General features: G+C 47.2%; 1 protein-coding gene across 3 annotated transcripts in view; it reads left to right on the top strand.

The window, feature by feature from the left end:
- Window positions 1-17,364, top strand: part of ADORA1 (adenosine A1 receptor) — a 41,492-nt gene that overhangs the window by 12,784 nt on the left and 11,344 nt on the right. The window lies entirely within an intron of this gene.

A 17,364-nucleotide genomic window follows, 5' to 3' on the forward strand; every position in this document is an offset into this window, starting at 1 on the left:
TAAATGACTATACTACCCAAGGCAATCTACAAATTCAGTGCAATCGCTGTCAAAATACCAATGTCACTTTTCACATTTGTATGGAAAGACAAAAGACACAGAATATAATCTTGACACAATCTTGAGAAAGAAGAACAGAGCTGGAGGAATCACATTCCTTGCCTTACGTAATCAAAACAGTATGGTAGTCACACAAACACACACACACACGGATCAATGGAACAGAACAGAGATCCGAGAAATAAACCCATGCACGTATGGTCAGTTAATCTGCGACACAGTAGGCAAGAGTACACAATGGAGAAAAGATGATCTTTTCACAAGTGGTGCTGGGAAAACTGCTGCTGCTAAGTCGCTTCAGTCGTGTCCGACTCTGTGTGACCCCATAGACGGCAGCCCACCAGGCTCCCCCGTCCCTGAGATTCTCCAGGCAAGAACACTGGAGTGGGTTGCCATTTCCTTCTCCAGTGCATGAAAGTGAAAAGTGAAAGTGAAGTCGCTCAGTCGTGTCCGATTCTTAGCGGCTCCATGGACTGCAGCCTACCAGGCTCCTCCATCCATGGGACTTTCCAGGCAAGAGTACTGGAGTGGGGTACCATTGCCTTCTGGATAGTTACATGTTAAAGAATGAAATTACAACATTCTCTAATACTGCATACAAAAATAAAGTCAAAATGGATTAAAAACCTAAATGTAAGACTGGATACTATGAAACTGCTAGAGGAAAAACATAGGTAGAAGACTCTTTGACATAAATCTCAGCAATATTTTTTTTGGATCCATCTCCTAGAGTATTGGAAATAAAAACAAAAACAACAAATGGGACCTAATTAAACTTAAAGTCTTTTGCACAGCAAGGGAAACCATAGACAAAATGAAAAAGCAACCTACTGAAGGGGAGAAAATATTTATAAACAGTATGAAACAATATGGGATTAATATTCCACACATATATAAACAGCTTACACGACTCAACGTTAAAAACAAAAAAAAAAGCTTAAAAAGTTGGCAGAAGAACTGAATACACATTTTTCCAGAGAGGAAATGCAGATGCCCAGAAGGCACATAAAAAATACTCAACATCACTAATTATCAGGGAAATGCAAATCAAAACCACAATGACACAGCAACTCACACCTGTCAGAATGATGTGGTTGTTGTTCAGCTGCTAAGTCAAGTCTGACTCTTTGCGACCCATGGACTGCAGCATGCCAGGTTTCTTTGTCCTTCACTGTTGCCTGGAATTTGCTTAAATTCATGTCCACTGAATCAGTGATGCCATCCAACCATCGCATCATCTGTTGCTCATTCTCCTCCTGCCTTCAGGCTCTCCCAGCAGCAGGGTCTTTTCCAGTGAGTCAACTCTTCACAACAGATAGCCAAAGTATTGGAGTTTCAGCTTCAGCATTAGTCCTTCCAATGAATATTCAGGGTTGACTGGTTTTAATCTCCTGTTGTCCAAGAGACTGTCAAGAGTCTTCTCCAGCACAGCAGTTTAAAAGCATCAATTCTTGATGCTCAGCCTTCTTTATGATACAGCTCTCACATCCATACATGACTACTGGAAAAACCATAGCTTTGACTATGCAGACCTTTGTCAGCAAAGTGATGTCTCTGCTTTTTAATATGCTGCCTAGGTTTGTCATATCTTTACTTCCAAGGAGCAAGTGTCTTTTAATTTTATGGCTTAAGTCACCTTCCACAGTGATTTGGAGCCTAAGAAATTAAAATGAGTTACTGTTTTCACTTTTTCCTCATCTATTTTCCATAAAGTGATGGGACTGGAGGCCATGATCTTTGTTTTTTGAATGTTGAGTTTTAAGCCACCTTTTTCACTCTCCTCTTTCACTTTCATCAAGAGGCTCTTTAGTTCCTCTTCACCTTCTGCCATCAGAGTGGTATCATCTGCATATCTGAGGTTCTTAATATTTCTCCCAGCAGTCTTGATTCCAGCTTGTGATTCATCCAGCCTGATATTTCACATGATGTACTCTGCATATTAGTTAAATAAACAGGGTGACAATATACAGCTTGTTGTACTCCTTTCCCAATTTTGAACCAGTACATTGTTCCAAGTCCAGTTCTAACTGTTGCTTCTTGCCCTGCATACAGGTTTTTCAGGAAACAGGTAAAGTGGTCTGGTATTCCCAATCTCTTTAAGAATTATATGCAGTTTACTGTGATCCACACAGTCAAAGGCTTTAGTGTAGTCAATGAAGGAGAAGTAAATATTTTTATAGAATTCCCTTGCTTTTTCTATGATCCAGTGGATGTTGGCAGTTTTATCTTTGTTTCCTCTGCCTTTTCTAAATCCAGCTTGTACATCTGGAAGTTCTCTATTCATGTACTGTTGAAGCCTAGCTTGAAGGATTTTGAGTTTGCCACCATGTGAAATGAGCGCAGTTGTACAGTAATTTGAGCATTCTTTGCCATTGTCTTTCTTTGGGATTGGAATGAAAACTGACCTTTTCCAGTCCTATGGCCACTGCTGAGTTTTCCAAATTTGCTGGAATATTGAGTGCAGCACTTTCACAGCATCACCTTTTAGGATTTGAAGTAGCTAAACTGGAATTCCATCACCTCCACTAGCTTTGTTCATAGTAATGCTCCTAAGCCCCCCTTGACTTCTTCATACTCCAGGATGTCTGGCTCTAGGTGAGTGATTGCACCATCGTGGTTATCTGGGTCATGAAGATCTTTTTTGTTTTGTTCCGTTTATTCTTGCCACCTCTTCTTAATATCTTCTGCTTCTGTTAGGTCTATATCATTTCTGTCCTTTATTGAGCCTATCTTTGCATGAAATATTCCCTTGGTATCTCTAATTTTCTTGAAGAAATCTCTTGTCTTTCCCACTCTATTGTTTTCCTCTATTTCTTTGCCTTGATCAATGAAGAAGTCTTTCTTATCTCTCCTTGCTATTCTCTGGAACTCTGCATTCAAATGGGTATATCTTTCCTTTTCTCCTTTGCCTTTTTCTTCTCTTCTTTTCTCAACTATTTGTAAGGCCTCCTCAGACAACCATTTCGCCTTCCTGCATTTCTTTTTCTTGGGGATGGTTTTGGTCACCACCTCTTGTACAGTGTTACAAACCTCCGTCCATAGTTCTTCAGGCTCTCTGTCTACCACTTCTAATCCCTTCAATCTATTCGTCACCTCCACTGTATAATCATAAGGGATTTGATTTAGGTCATACCTGAATGGTTTAGTGGTTTTCACTACTTTCTTCGTTTTAAACCTGAATTTTCCAATAAGGAGTGGATAATCTGAGCCAGTCAGCTCCAAGTCTTATTTGTGCTGACTATATAGAGCTTCTCCATCTCTGGCTGCAAAGACTATAATCAATCCGATTTTGGTATTGACTATCTGGTGATGTCCATATGTAGAGTCACCTCTTTCGTTGTTGGAAGAGCATGTTTGCTATGATTAGTGCGTTCTCTTGGCAAAACTCTGTTAGCTTTGCCCTGCTTCATTTTGTACTCCAAGGCCAAACTTTCCTGTTACTCCAGATATCTCTGGACTTCCTAATTTTACATTTTAGTCCCCTACAATGAGAAGGATATCTTTTTTGGTGTTAGTTCTAGAAGGTCTTGTAGGTCTTCATAGAACCATTCAACTTCATCTTCTTTGGCATTAGTGGTTGGGGCATAGACTTGGATTACTGTGATGTTGAATCGTTTGCCTGTAAGAATGGATTTCATCAAAAAAGCCATTGTTGATGTTGGATTTTCACATGTTGGAAAGGATGTGAAGAAAAGAGAATCCTCCTACATTTTGGTAGGAAGGCAAATTGGTGAAACCACTGTGGAAAACAGTATGGAGGTTTCTTAAAAAACTAAAAATAGAACTACCATTTGAACCAGCAATTCTAGTACTGAGTATTTATCTGAAAAAAACAAAAACACTAATTCAGAAAGATACATGCATCCCAATATTCATAGAAGCATTATTTACAATTGCCAAGATATGGAAATAACCTGTGTCCATTAACAGATATGGATAAAGATGTGGTGTGTGTGTGTGTGTGTGTGTATGCAATGGAATACTGAAAGTGAAAGTGTTAGTCACTGTTGTGTCTGACTCTTTGTGACCCTATGGACTGTAGCCCGACAGGCTCCTCTGTCCATGGAATTCTCCAGGGAAGAATACTGGAGTGGGTTGCCCTTTCCTTCTCCAGGGTAACTTCCTGACTCAGGGATCGAACCTGGGTCTCCTGCATTACAGGCGGATTCTTTTGTCTAAGCCACCAGGGAAACCCAATGGGATACTACTGAAACATAAAAAAGAAACAAAATTTTGCCATTTGCAGCAACATAGATGGATTTGGAAGGCATTATGCTAAGTGAAATAAATCAGACAGAGAAAGTCAAATACTGTATATCACTTATACATGGAATCTAAAAAATATAAGAAACTAGTGAACATAACAAAAAAGAAGCAGACTCATAGATACAGAGAACAAACTGGTGGTTTCTAGTGTGGGGAGCAGGCGGGGTGAAGGCAACACAGGGGTGGGTGAGTGGGATGTACAGACTATTGGTGTAACACAGGCTTAAGGGTGTATTGCACAGCATGGGGAATAGAGCCAAGATTTTGTAATAACTGTAAATAGAAAGCAACCTTTCAAAATTGTATAAGTATATTTTTTTAATTTAAAAAAGAAGAGGAAAGGACCAAGGACTGAGCATTAAGAGGTTGGGGAGATGAGACACCAGCAACCGAGACTAAAGGAGAGCCACAGATATTGGAAGAAACCCTGAGTCCCTAGCATGGTGTCCCAAAGGCCAGCTAGAGACAGCAAGTGAAGGGGGACCAAGAGGCTGGCTGCCACATGCTGCCAGTGTGGCAAGGGAGGCGAAGACTGAGAATTACCATTAGCAGAAGCAATGTTAATAGACGGTGGGAGAAAAATGTCTAATTGAAGAGGACTCAGGAGAGAAGATGAACGGAATCGAAGGCAGCTGGCACAGATTACTCCTTTGAGGAATTTTGTTGCAGAGCGCAAAGGCAGGAGGCAGGAGTTGCCTGGGGAAATGGGAGCTAGGCATTTTGCTCTGTTTTTGCTGAGGAGGGACATTGGTATGTCTGTGTACTTACTGAGACAATTTAGTAGAGAGTGCAAAACTAACAATAAGATAAAGAAGAGAATTTCTGGATTGATGTTGTTGTTCAGACGAACAGAGCTGGGACCTGGGCAAACTCTGAGGGGTTGGCTTTAGAGGAGCATGGGGGTCATCTAACTGGCAGGAAGGCAGGGTGTGGGCACTGGTAGGTGAAGTTCTTTTCTGAGTGTTTCGGTTTTCTTAGCAGTGGGAAGCAAGGTCATCAGCTGAGAGGGAGGAGGTGATGGAGAGAGTAGAAAGTGTGAAATAATTCTTTAGGAAATGGGAAAATGACTAGATTCAGCAAATCTAGTACAATTGGAGGCAGCGTTAAGGGCCCACCTGAAGTTCATGGTGATCAATAGGAGTGTTCAGCTGCATGGGCACAGGCATAGCGCAGGTGAACAATTCATTCTTTCACTTAATCAGAAGTGTCAGATTCCTTGCCAGGCATTGCGTATCTTACAATGGCCAAGATGTCAGCCCTGATCCCTGCCCTTGTGGAATTTAGAGACTAGTGGGAGTGAACCAAGACCCAGATAGTATTAATGCATATATGTATGGAATCTAGAAAAATGGTACAGATGAACCTATTTGCAGGGCAGGAATAGAGACACAGATGTATAGAACAGACTTGTGGACATGGGGTATGAGTGGGGGAAGGAGAAGGTGGGACGAATTGAGGAGTAGCATTGACATATATACACTACCATGTATAAAATAGATAGCTAGTGGGAAGCTACTGTATGACACAGGAAGCTCAGCTCGGTGCTCTGTGACAAACTAGAGGGATGGGGTGGGAGCAAGATTCAAGGGGGGATATATGTATACATGTAGCTGATATAGCTGATTCAGCGTTCCTGGTAGCTCAGTTGGTGAAGAATACACCTGCAATGCAGGAGACCCTGGTTCAATTCCTGGGTTGGGAACATACTCTGGAGAAGGGATAGGCTACCCACTCTAATATTCTTGGGCTTCCCTTGTGGCTCAGCTAGTAAAGAATCCGCCTGCAATGTGGGAGACCTGGGTTCGATCCTGGGGTTGGGAAGATCCCCTGGAGAAGGGAAAGTCTACCCACCCCAGTATTCTGGCCTGGAGGATTCCATGGACTGTATAGTCCATGGGGTCACAAAGAGTTGGACATGACTGAGCAACTTGCACTTGCACAGCTGATTCACTTTGTTGTACAGCAGAAACTAATACAACATTGTAAAGCAATTATACGCCAATAAAAAATTTAAAAAGCAAACACAAGCAGGTAGCTACAATTGCAACTTGAAAAGAATTTGAGGAAGGAAGCCATCCTGGAATCCACTGTAGCTGGCACTTGACTTTGGCTTCTGCAGACTTTCTGTCAGTCCAGCTCACTCGGGGTCCAAGCACTAAGGCAGGATCTTGTAGGCCCCAGGTGGTTCATGGTCAAGAGTTTGGTTTGGATTCTAGGTACACAGTGAAGCCTTTGAGTGCTTGAAGCAGGGAATGACATAGTCCAGATTACATTTTTAAAATGTCAAGTCCTTAACAAAAGAGAAGCAAATCAAATCCAGTGATACATAAAAAGGGTAATATATCACAACCAAACAGGTTTTATCCCAAGTATTCAGGTATGGTTTAACATTTGAAAAAAAATGAGTATCTTTACCACATTACTGTAAGATCACTCTGCCTGGTGTGTGGAGAATGGTTTAGAGCGGATAAGAGGAGACAGTAAGAGACCATGGCTCAGGCGGGGGTTGAGGCAGGCAGGTAGCCAAGGAGGCAGTGGCGATGGAGAGAGCTGCAGAGACTGCAGGCATGTTAGCATTAGAACCAGCTGGTAAAGAACTGGATGTGCAAAGTAGGAGAGGGATCAAGTGTGACTCCCCCAGATGAAGGCTGAAGCCACGGGGTGGACGGTGGTGCCATTTCTGGAGACAGGGAATGGTGAGGAAGGGAGGAATTGGAGAGGGGGCGACTCAGATCCTAGTAGGTATTCAAGTGGAATTGATGCAATGGCAGGTCTGGTGCTGGTCTCTCTCTTGCTGATTCACCAGCTTCTGTCCTTTTCATGTGGTCCAACAAACAGCCTTTTGGCCTCAAACCGCCTTCTTTAAAGAGTCCCTCAAACATCGAGCAAGCTTCCCGGGTGCCTCCAGCTGCTGCGTGTATTGTTCCCACCTCAATTCTCAGGGGGAGACTGGCTGTCTTAGGCTGAAACCCCAGAAATAAGGACATGCGACTTTGGACTCCCTAAAGCTTCCAGAAGGAGGTGGCAGAGTTGGGGGTTTGTCCTTCTTGCCAGGCTTCATTTAGAATGAGGCACAGTGGCTTCTGTGATAGCGAAGGCCACCTCGAGTCTCTGCCCATCCTCAGTCAGCCAGGCGCTCTCCGCAGATACTCTGTGTCCACAGCCTCATTTCCCACCCTCATCGCTGGAACCCGCCAGTGACCAGGCACTGTGCTGCTGCTGCCCAGTCACTCAGTCGTGTCCAGCTCTTTGCGACCCCAGGGACTGTAGCCTGCCAGGCTCCTCTGTCCGTGGGATTCTCCAGGCAAGAATACTGGAGCGGGTTGCCATTTTCTTCTCCAGGTCTGGCAGTGTGGACTGTGTTAATCCTCTGCACAATGGTTGTTCCTCTCCCACTCCACAGCAGGGTCCTCTCACAGCTGCTATATTGGGCACTGGGGGCCTGGTTTTAGCTAACACAGTAAAGATGGTCAACCAGTAAGGAGGCAGTTATCAGCTCTAGACTAGCCCTAGTGGGCAGAGCAGGAGGGCTGGGGAAAGCCCCAGGCTGGCATAGGCCACACAGGGACAGGGTCTCTGTCGCCATGGACTGCTTGGTGGAGCACTGTTAACTCTTCTATGCAGAAACAATCTCCTTTAGCCTTGTGTAGCAGAGAAAGCTTTGCATTACAGTTTGTGGGGTTGGTGCCAGCCCTGAGGGCACCATGCACTTGTTCTTAGAGCCCACAGGCTTCCGGTTCTCTGCTTCCCACCCCTGGGAAAGCAGGGACAAAGACTACAGGAGGGCAAGAGTTACTTCCTAGTCCTGTTTTTCTAGCCCAGTGGAACCAAGTGCTCTGATACATACCTACCCAGTTGGAATGGGAACATATCAGGCCATGATTCTCTTGGGGGTACCAGAGGGAAACGTTTCTTGGAAAAGAGCCTCTTAGCCCAGATATATTTCATTTTTTATTGAAGTATAATTGATTTACAGTATTATATTAGTTTCAGGTGTACAACATAGTATTTGATATTTGTATACATTATAAAACAATCACCAGGATAAGTCTAGTTGATTTTTTACCATACAAAATTATTACACTATTATTGATGATATTTCCTATGTTGTATATTACATTCCCATGACTTATTTTACCCCAGATATTTAAAATTTTTATTTATTTTTAATTGAAGGATAATTGCTTTATACTATTGTATTGTTTTAATTTTATCTATTTTTAATTGGAGGATGATTGCTTTACAATATTGTCTTGGTTTCTGCCGTATATCAACATGAACCAGCCATAAGTATACGTATATCCCCTCCCTCTTGGATCTCCCGCCCGATCCCACCCCTCTAGGTTGTACCAGAGCCTCCGGGTTGAGTTCTTTGAGTCAGATAGCAAATTCCCATTGGCTATTTTATGTGTGGCAGTGTGTATGTTTCCATGTTTCTCTTTCCACTCATCCCACTCTCCCCCCTGCCCCCCACATGCCCGCCACTCTCCCCCCCTGCCCCCCACATGCCTGCCACTCTCCCCCCCTGCCCCCCACATGCCCGCCACTCTCCCCCTCTGCCCCCCACACGCCCGTAAGTCTGTTCTCTATGTCTGCATCTCCACTGCTTCCCTGCAAATAGATTCATCAGTGCCGTCCTTCTAGACTCCATATGTGCACATTAATATATGATACTTGCTTTCCTCTTTCTGACTTCACTCTGTATAATAGACTCTAGGTTCATCTACCTCAGAATGGACTCAAATGCATTCCTTTTTATAGCTCAGTGATTTTCCATTGTATATATATATACCACAGCTTCTATCCCAGATATTTTTAATGATCACCTTTTCAGAGAAACATCTCTCTGGTTCTGCTTTATGGAGGTACACGAGCAGAATGAGGGGCAAGAGCAGTATCCCCAGACAGATAGTTCAGGTGCTTAGAACTAGTCATCTTGGAGTAGCTACTTAACCTTTCTGATTAAGGTTACTTAACTTTAAGGTTAATTAAGGTTAACTACTCAGCCTTTCTGATTAATGGTGGCTATTACTATCGTCAAATAACCCAAACTTGGTTTCACTTACCACTTGCTCTTCTGCGGCCACTGTGGCCCCACAGGGAGGAAGCTCTTGCTGAGACGCGTTGCCTGCTCTGTGAGAGAAGGACCTGGTTCTCTTCACCTGCCTCACTGACTGTATTTCAGGACCGAACAACACATGCCTGACTGGCACTTAGTAGGTGGCTGGATCAGTGTTTGGTGGGGGAAGGAAGCGTTAGTGGGGCAGACTGAGTAGCTAGATTGAGAAGTCAGTTGGATATTTTATATTCACCTGCAGAGTGCAAATGCAGGTATTGGAGAGTGAAGTGTTATTTTATTAAAACATCCCCAGGAGATCAGAGGAGTAAAGGGTCTCATCAAGCTTATCTGGCAAGTTAGGGGGAGTATTCTGGCCTCCTGATCCCCAGCTCAGCTCGCGTTGGTCTCCATTCTCCTGTTTCTATAAGGAAAGGGTGTGAAGAGTCCCTCCTGAGCTCCGTTTACCTTCCCAAAGCCTCATCCTTCCCTTTCTGGAGGGCTGGCCTCTGAGGGAGCTTCCGTAAGGGCTCCCCTGGGGGCCGGCAGATCCATAAATCCTCTCTGGGGAGGAAAACATTCAGTGTGTTAGAGGCCCACTGTGCTCAGCAGATGCACCTGATGTGGTTCCCTATCCTCTGTGGAGGAAACACAAGCCCGCACCCCATGTTGTGGGTTGCTGGTGCTGCCTCGATGTGGGTGGTCCAGCAGGGCCCGAGAGAGACACAGTCACCACTCAGGCCCAGGGGCTGACAGTCTGGGCGCAGCCAGCGCACCAGCGGGGGCTGTGACGGCATGACACCCCTGCCATCATCACCATTAGTCATGACAGGAGGCCCCGGTGGTTCTAGGCTCTTAGTGGTGTGTGTGTGTGTGTGTGTGTGTGTGTGTGTGTGTGTGTTTAGGGAGCTATAGCTTTTTATTTTTTAAGGCCAAGAAATTCTATTCTGGATTTGCAGCCCTTTCATTCAATTCTCATTCCAGTCCTTCATTCAAGGCCTAGGGGAGAGGCCCAGCAAGCTAATCTCTTTTCTGTTTGTGCCCCCACCCAATCCTCATGCCTCACCCCCACCTTTCTGATGTGGAAATACAATGTGTTCAAGTCAAGAAATGTTTTCTGACAACACAAGTCCTGCCCCCAAGGGCACAGCCCCATAGGCTGATGGGTGAGACTGGCAGTTTACCAGTTGCACGCACCAGGAGGCCTGAGCAGCCTGGTTCACACACAAGCACACAGGGCCAAGGTTACTCCCCCGCCTAGGACACTCAGCCCCATCCCTCTTTTTACCTATGCTCAAAACTTTCTTTGCCTCCTAGCCAGTTACAGCTTAATCTGTCCAAGCCTTGGAGTTGAGGAGAAATATAAAAGGATATTTAAAATATAAGAACATGTCTTAAACAAATACACACACCCCTCAGAAAACTATTCCCTTCTCTTTTCTAATTCTTGCTTGTTCCTTAATAGTCAACTCAGATGACACCTCCTCTAGGAAGCTTTCCTTGTTTTGTCATGTTTACAACTCTCCACGCTCCCCTGCTAGGAGAGGACAATGGCACCCCACTCCAGTACTTTTACCTGGAAAATTCCATGGACGGAGGAGCCTGGTAGGCTGCAGTTCATGGGGTTGCTAAGAGTCGGACACGACTGAGAGACTTCACTTTCACTCTTCACTTTCATGCATTGGAGAAGGAAATGTCAACCCACTCCAGTGTTCTTGCCTTGAGAATCCCAGGGACGGGGGAGCCTGGTAGGCTGCTGTCTATGGGGTCGCACAGAGTCGGACATGACTGAAGTAACTTAGCAGCAGCTAATTTGCTAATGCTCCCCTGTTACACAGCCCTTGTCAGATTGCGCTGAGGTAACCTCCTTAATTGGCCAGTGAGCAACTTGAGGGTGGGGCCCAAGCCTATTCATCTCTCCTTCACAGTGTCCAGCATAGTTTCTGCCCATTTTTGGTATCCAATACCTGATCAATAAATGAATGGTAATAGTAGCAAGTGACTCTTGAACACCTAATATTTGCTAGGCCCTGTGCTAAATGTTTTGTGTGGATTCTCTTGTTTAAATCCTTACACAATTTTATGAAGAGGAGCTAATAGTATTTTATAGTAATAGTTATAATATGTTCCTCTTTTCCTCATTTTCTGGGGAAGCTAAGGCTCAGAGAGGTTAAAGAGCTTGATATTAGTCACAGAGCAGCAAAGTGTAACTGGGGTTGTTGAATGAGCAACTGAACAGATGAATGAAAAGACTTGTCTTTGAGCCTTGACTCCACCATTAGTGCTGGGTGGTTTTGGATAAACCACTTACCTCTTTGGGTTTCGGTTCCCACATGTATAGAATGGGTGCAATTGCTAACCATACTGCAGAGAGCTGTCTGTAAGGCAGTGCTCTCAGAACAGAAGAGGACAAGGCTCCTTGCTCAGGGGTCAGCTGGCTCTGGGTGTGTCTAGGGGGAGGCAGGACCCCCAGTGCTCCAGCCCCACCTGTCCTCTGGTTGCAGCGCAGAGGAAGACCCACGAGTTGGGCAGCCGGGCGCACAGAAGGGCCAGAGGAGCTAACGCTGGCAGCAGGGCAATGGCTGTGCGAGGGGACAGGAACACGTGAGGCTGACACAGCTGCCGCTGGGAGGTGATAAGGCAGGAGGCAGGTGCTGCTGCGTGCCTGGCTGGGGCCTCGCGTGTCTCTGGAGCCGACATTTAGAAAGAGCACCTCTTCCCTCTTGGGTGTTATGCCGTGTTGTCTCCCCCTCACCAGAGCTGACACAGCTTCTGGCTGCTGGGAGAGGGCCATCCACCTCCAGCACAGTGGACTGGCGGCTCCACACCAACAATTCCCTGACCACACAAGGTCAGCAGGCACCTTGGGGCTGGTGGGGGAAACTCAGCCACTGGACGTGCAGGCTAGCATTGAGCTTGAAGTCCTCAGTGTTGAGCAGCTCTAGGGCCTCAAGGGTCTGGACAGGAGTGGTTGTCACCTCCCACTGCTGACGTCCACAAAGGCAAGAAGGGGACACTCTTTGGGCCCCTGTCTTCCGGTCAGAACATGGCCTGAGTCTGAGCTCAGTCTACTGTTGATTTAAAGAAAAGAAGGGAAACACTTGGGAGGAGAATCAAGGACAAGGGAACCCCTCCCCAACCAAGGAGACTTGATTCCTTCATTTTCCCAGGGCAGAGAGAGGCTGGGAGCCAGCAGCCCTGAGGCTGGAACTCGGACTGCACCCACAGACTGCACCATCAGACTGTTCCCATCAGACTGCACCCATCATCAGACTGCACCCATCATCAGACTGCACCCATCATCAGACTGCACCCAACATCAGACTGTACCATCAGACTGCACCCACCATCAGACTGCACCCACCATCAGACTGCACCCATCAGACTGCACCATCAGACTGCACCCACCATCAGACTGCACCCACCATCAGACTGCACCCATCAGACTTCACCCATCAGACTGCACCATCAGACTGCACCATCAGACTGCACCCACCATCAGACTGCACCCACCATCAGACTGCACCATCAGACTGCACCCATCAGACTGCACCATCAGACTGCACCCATCAGACTGCACCATCAGACTGCACCCATCAGTCTGCACCCACCATCAGACTACACCATCAGACTGCACCCACCATCAGACTGCACCATCAGACTGCACCCATCATCAGACTGCACCCACCATCAGACTGCACCCATCAGACTGTACCCACAGACTGCACCATCAGACTGCACCCATCAGACTGCATCCACCATCAGACTGTACCATCAGACTGCACCCATCAGACTGCACCCACCATCAGGCTGCACCCATCAGACTGCACCCACAGACTGCACCATCAGACTGCACCCATCATCAGACTGCACCATCAGACTGCATCCATCATCAGACTGCACCTATCATCACACTGCACCATCAGACTGCACCCATCAGACTGCATCTATCATCACACTGCACCATCAGACTGCACCCATCAGACTGCACCTATCATCACACTGCACCATCAGACTGCACCCATCAGACTGCACCTATCATCACACTGCACCATCAGACTGCACCCACAGACTGCACCATTAGACTGCACCCATCAGACTGCACCCATCAGACTGCACCCACCATCAGACTGCACCATCAGACTGCACCCATCAGACTGCACCCACCATCAGGCTGCACCCATCAGACTGCACCCACAGACTGCACCAACCATCAGGCTGCACCCATCAGACTGCACCTATCATCACACTGCACCATCAGACTGCACCCATCAGACTGCACCACCTGAACAAGCCGCCCCACTTCTCTAGCCCCACATCCCCACCAGGAGCGGGGAATCGCAGCCCCTACTGACCTCTCAGAGTGGCTGCAGGGACCCAGGGGGCAGCTCGTGTGCTGAGTCTGAAGAAGGGAGGCAAGCTGAGGGGCGCAGAACTATGTGTCTCAGGAGTCAGGCTGGCAGGGCTGGTTTCCTCGTCCTGACTCTGCGGCTCACTTGTTCTGGGATCTTGGCAGAACTCTCTGAGACTCAGTTCCTACATGTGAAAAATGAACATAAGGATATCTACCTCACTGAACAGCTGAGAGGATTACACGTGGAAATAATATAAACCCACCATCTTTCTCTGGTACCACAGGGCTTGATCTTCCCCTTTCCTGCTGTTTCATGGAAGGGAGGAGAATAGATGGATAGCAGCGTGTGTGTGTGTGTGTGTGTGTCTGTCTGTCTGTCTGTCTTTCTGTCTCTGTTGCAAACGGGGTGGACAGTTAACACACACCTGCACCACTGTTTCTTGAGGGCTCCTTCACAAGCGTCCCGTCTTTACCTTGGGGAGGTGGCTGCGGCAGGCTGGGAGGCACGCTGAGTGTGAGGTGGTGCTCCGTCACTGTTCCGGGTACAGTGCCCAGGGCTCCTCCCTCTGCCTGAAGCTCTTCCATGAGCCCCGAGGCTGTCTGACAAAGGGTCCCGAGGAAGGAGGCGTGTGATCTTGAGGGGAGGGGAGGCAGCTGCGTGCTAAGTGTCTCCTCAATGTCAGGAGCAGCATTGAGTGACTTCTTTGGCAGCATATTCAATTTTATTTAGCTGTGCAAGGCTGGTATAAACATCATTTCTACAAATAAAGAAATAGAGAACCAAGGAGGTAAAGGAACTTGAAAATTGTTATCCAACTAGTAATTAGCAAAAGTGGAGCTTGAACACCTGCCTGCCAGACACCAAAGTGAATGCTATTTGTGATACACCCACTTACCCGGCCACTGTGCCCAGGGATTTCCAGGGGAACCGCAGTCCCTGTCCTCAGAGAGCTTCTAGGCTGAGACGGAGCTGGAACACACAAGATTTTTCAGATAAGAGAAACTGGCTGAGAGGGCTGAGACTTCCAGGACAGGGGCTGCTAGCAGTGGGCACAGGCCTGGCATGACCCACCGTCTGGTTTCCTTTAGGCCCTGTCTGCTTTCTCTCAGGTTCCAGAGCCTGCGTGTGCTCATCTGCACAGCTACTTCAATCACAAGTGCAAGGAAGCTAAATCAGGAAGTGTCGCTAGCCTCGTGGCAGTAGAAATAGTCCAGTGAGGTCTGTGGAAGTGAGATGGAGGAGATGGGCTAAAGAGGCAGCCCAGCAGACGCTGGGCTTGGTCCTAGGGCTTAGTGTTGTGAGAGATTCTGGGAAACTTTCTCTGCCACCCGCTGGTAGCAGGAACCCTGTAAAGAGCACTGGGCCACAGTCAGAGGAACCTGGTTAAGTCTTTATTTGTCAAAATGATGTTTATACCAGCCTTGCATGGCTGAACCCTCTTAGGCCTCAGTTTCCCTACCTGTGAAATGTCAACAACAAAAGCTATCCTTTTGGTCAGACAAGATAATGTGTGCAACAGGGAGGATCCTTGGTTGGAGGTGCTCCGCCCCACTGTCATTTCGCTGAGGTGGAAGCCTCTTGCCCTTCTTTCTCCCGTTCTGGCTCCCTGCCTTTGCTCCCTCCATATGGTGGAGGTGGCTCTCCATAAAGAGAAGCAAGTCACACTGGTGGTTTGCAGGGGACTTGGCATGGATTTGAGTTCCTATTTCCTACAGGATCCAAGACATATGCCTTTCTTTTTCCTGGGCTCCTCAGACAGGCTTTTGCACAAACAACAGTGGGAAGGGTAACTTTTTGTGCCAACCATTCGGCTGAATACCACTGGGCCTTGCTCCTTCGACACACACTGAAGTCTGAGAAGCTTGGACGGTGAGGGACACTGGTGACGTAAGGCTATAGTCCCTGCTCTCAGGGTCTGCCCTGCCTCATGGGGATATGACTGTGTGAGACACCAAACCCTGGTCTTGGAGGGAGCTGGCCTGAGATGCAATCCCAGTTCTGACCACCAGCTGTATGACTTTGAGAGAGTACCCAGTCTAATCTGTGGAGATGCTGCCTTCTTCCCAGGAGGATTTTGAAAAGGGGAAAGGAGAGACTGCACGGAAGGCTCAGTGCCAAGTAGTTACTGTGGAAACACTGGAAGGTGGGTGAGGCAGCTCCGGAGATATCAGCTCCGTTTGATATCTGCCTTGCTAAGATTCTGAGAGGTGATGCAATCTGCTAACACAGCAGGTTTGAGTCTGACTCGAACCCCGGCCCTCTGATGCCTGTCACATGCCTGCCAGTGCTTTGTTATCTTGAGCTTCTTGCTTCCCTGGCCAACTAGTGTGACTCTGTTGCAGATACTGGTAGCGGCTTCCCCAGGAGAGGGGCAGTAGTGGGTGGTCAGGTCCTTTTGTGGGGCACTTGAGTTGGAACTTTCAAATGGCCCAGACTGTTGATATCAACATCAGCTGGGAGAGGAAGCCACTGTGGGGTCCCCGCCACGTGCCTGGTATGCCTCTCCCACCTAATCCTTGCTTGCTTGAGTCCCCAGGGTCCATTATTGCCCACAATCTGCCTTTACTTTTTGCGGCTCTGAGGCCAGCACTCTGAAGTTTTTGTGAATGGTAGACAGGAAAAAAGGCTTTGATTTTTAATAAGCTTCCTCCTCTCCCACATACATCATAATGTGAGATTCCCTCATCCAGGGTTGTGGCAGATGTGAGTGATTTATTAGGCTTTGCAGAAGTGGCAGAAGTGACTGAAAATGAGGTCATTGATCAAGGCTCCGAGAAGCTGCCTCACCAGGTCCCTGCTCTGGGATGCTGCCAGTGGCTCCATGTTGCTCCATTATCCTGATGCAAGTCACGGGGAGGTAGGCCAGCTTGCTGAGAACAGACTGTCCCCTACTTCCACCCAGGAGCAGCTGTAAGGACAAAGGCTAGCCTTGCAGCAGGAGGAAGTGTAGTTAGACTCTAAATAGGCTAGAATCACCTAATTAAGTAGCTTAATGTATTACGCTGGGTGACTTAGAATGGAAAGTGGGCTGGGTAACTGGGGCAGAAACTTAGGATTGGAAATCTCAAGGAGTCTATGGGAGGTTCCTCAGCTGGTGGGCTGGGTGCATGTTCTGTTCTTCTCCTTCCAGAAGGGATGTTGTGGCAAGAAGCAGAAAGCCTCAGAGCAGCTTCCTCTTCCTCTCCTTCCTGCTTTATTCCCATTTAAAATGGCCAATGATATCATATCTACCATGATAACATATCTACCATGTCAGTGCCTGTTTTCTATTCACTGAGTTTGTTGTTTCTCTCCCGCCTTCTGTTTTTCTGACGTCTCTGGTTTTCATTGAGCATTTTATGTGAATCTATTTTCCTTTCTAAAAATATTACTGTGTGCCTACTGTGTACCAGTACCATGGCCGGTGCCAGGAATACAACATTGAACCAGACCTGACTCCCGTCACTGGGGAACTTGCAGTTATATGCTCAGGGAGGAAAGCATAGTTTTAGTGATTGCCCCGCATGGCGAAGAGGACGGTATCAGCCTCCACCTTGATCCAGGTGAGCCGACTGCGAGAAGGCCTGGGAAGGGCACCTGGGCAATGCTGGGTGCTTCCCCATCTCTCACTGCATCAGGACCCTCCTT

Source organism: Bos javanicus, chromosome 16 (genome assembly GCF_032452875.1).
Source record: "Bos javanicus breed banteng chromosome 16, ARS-OSU_banteng_1.0, whole genome shotgun sequence".
Classification (NCBI taxonomy): domain Eukaryota; kingdom Metazoa; phylum Chordata; class Mammalia; order Artiodactyla; family Bovidae; genus Bos; species Bos javanicus.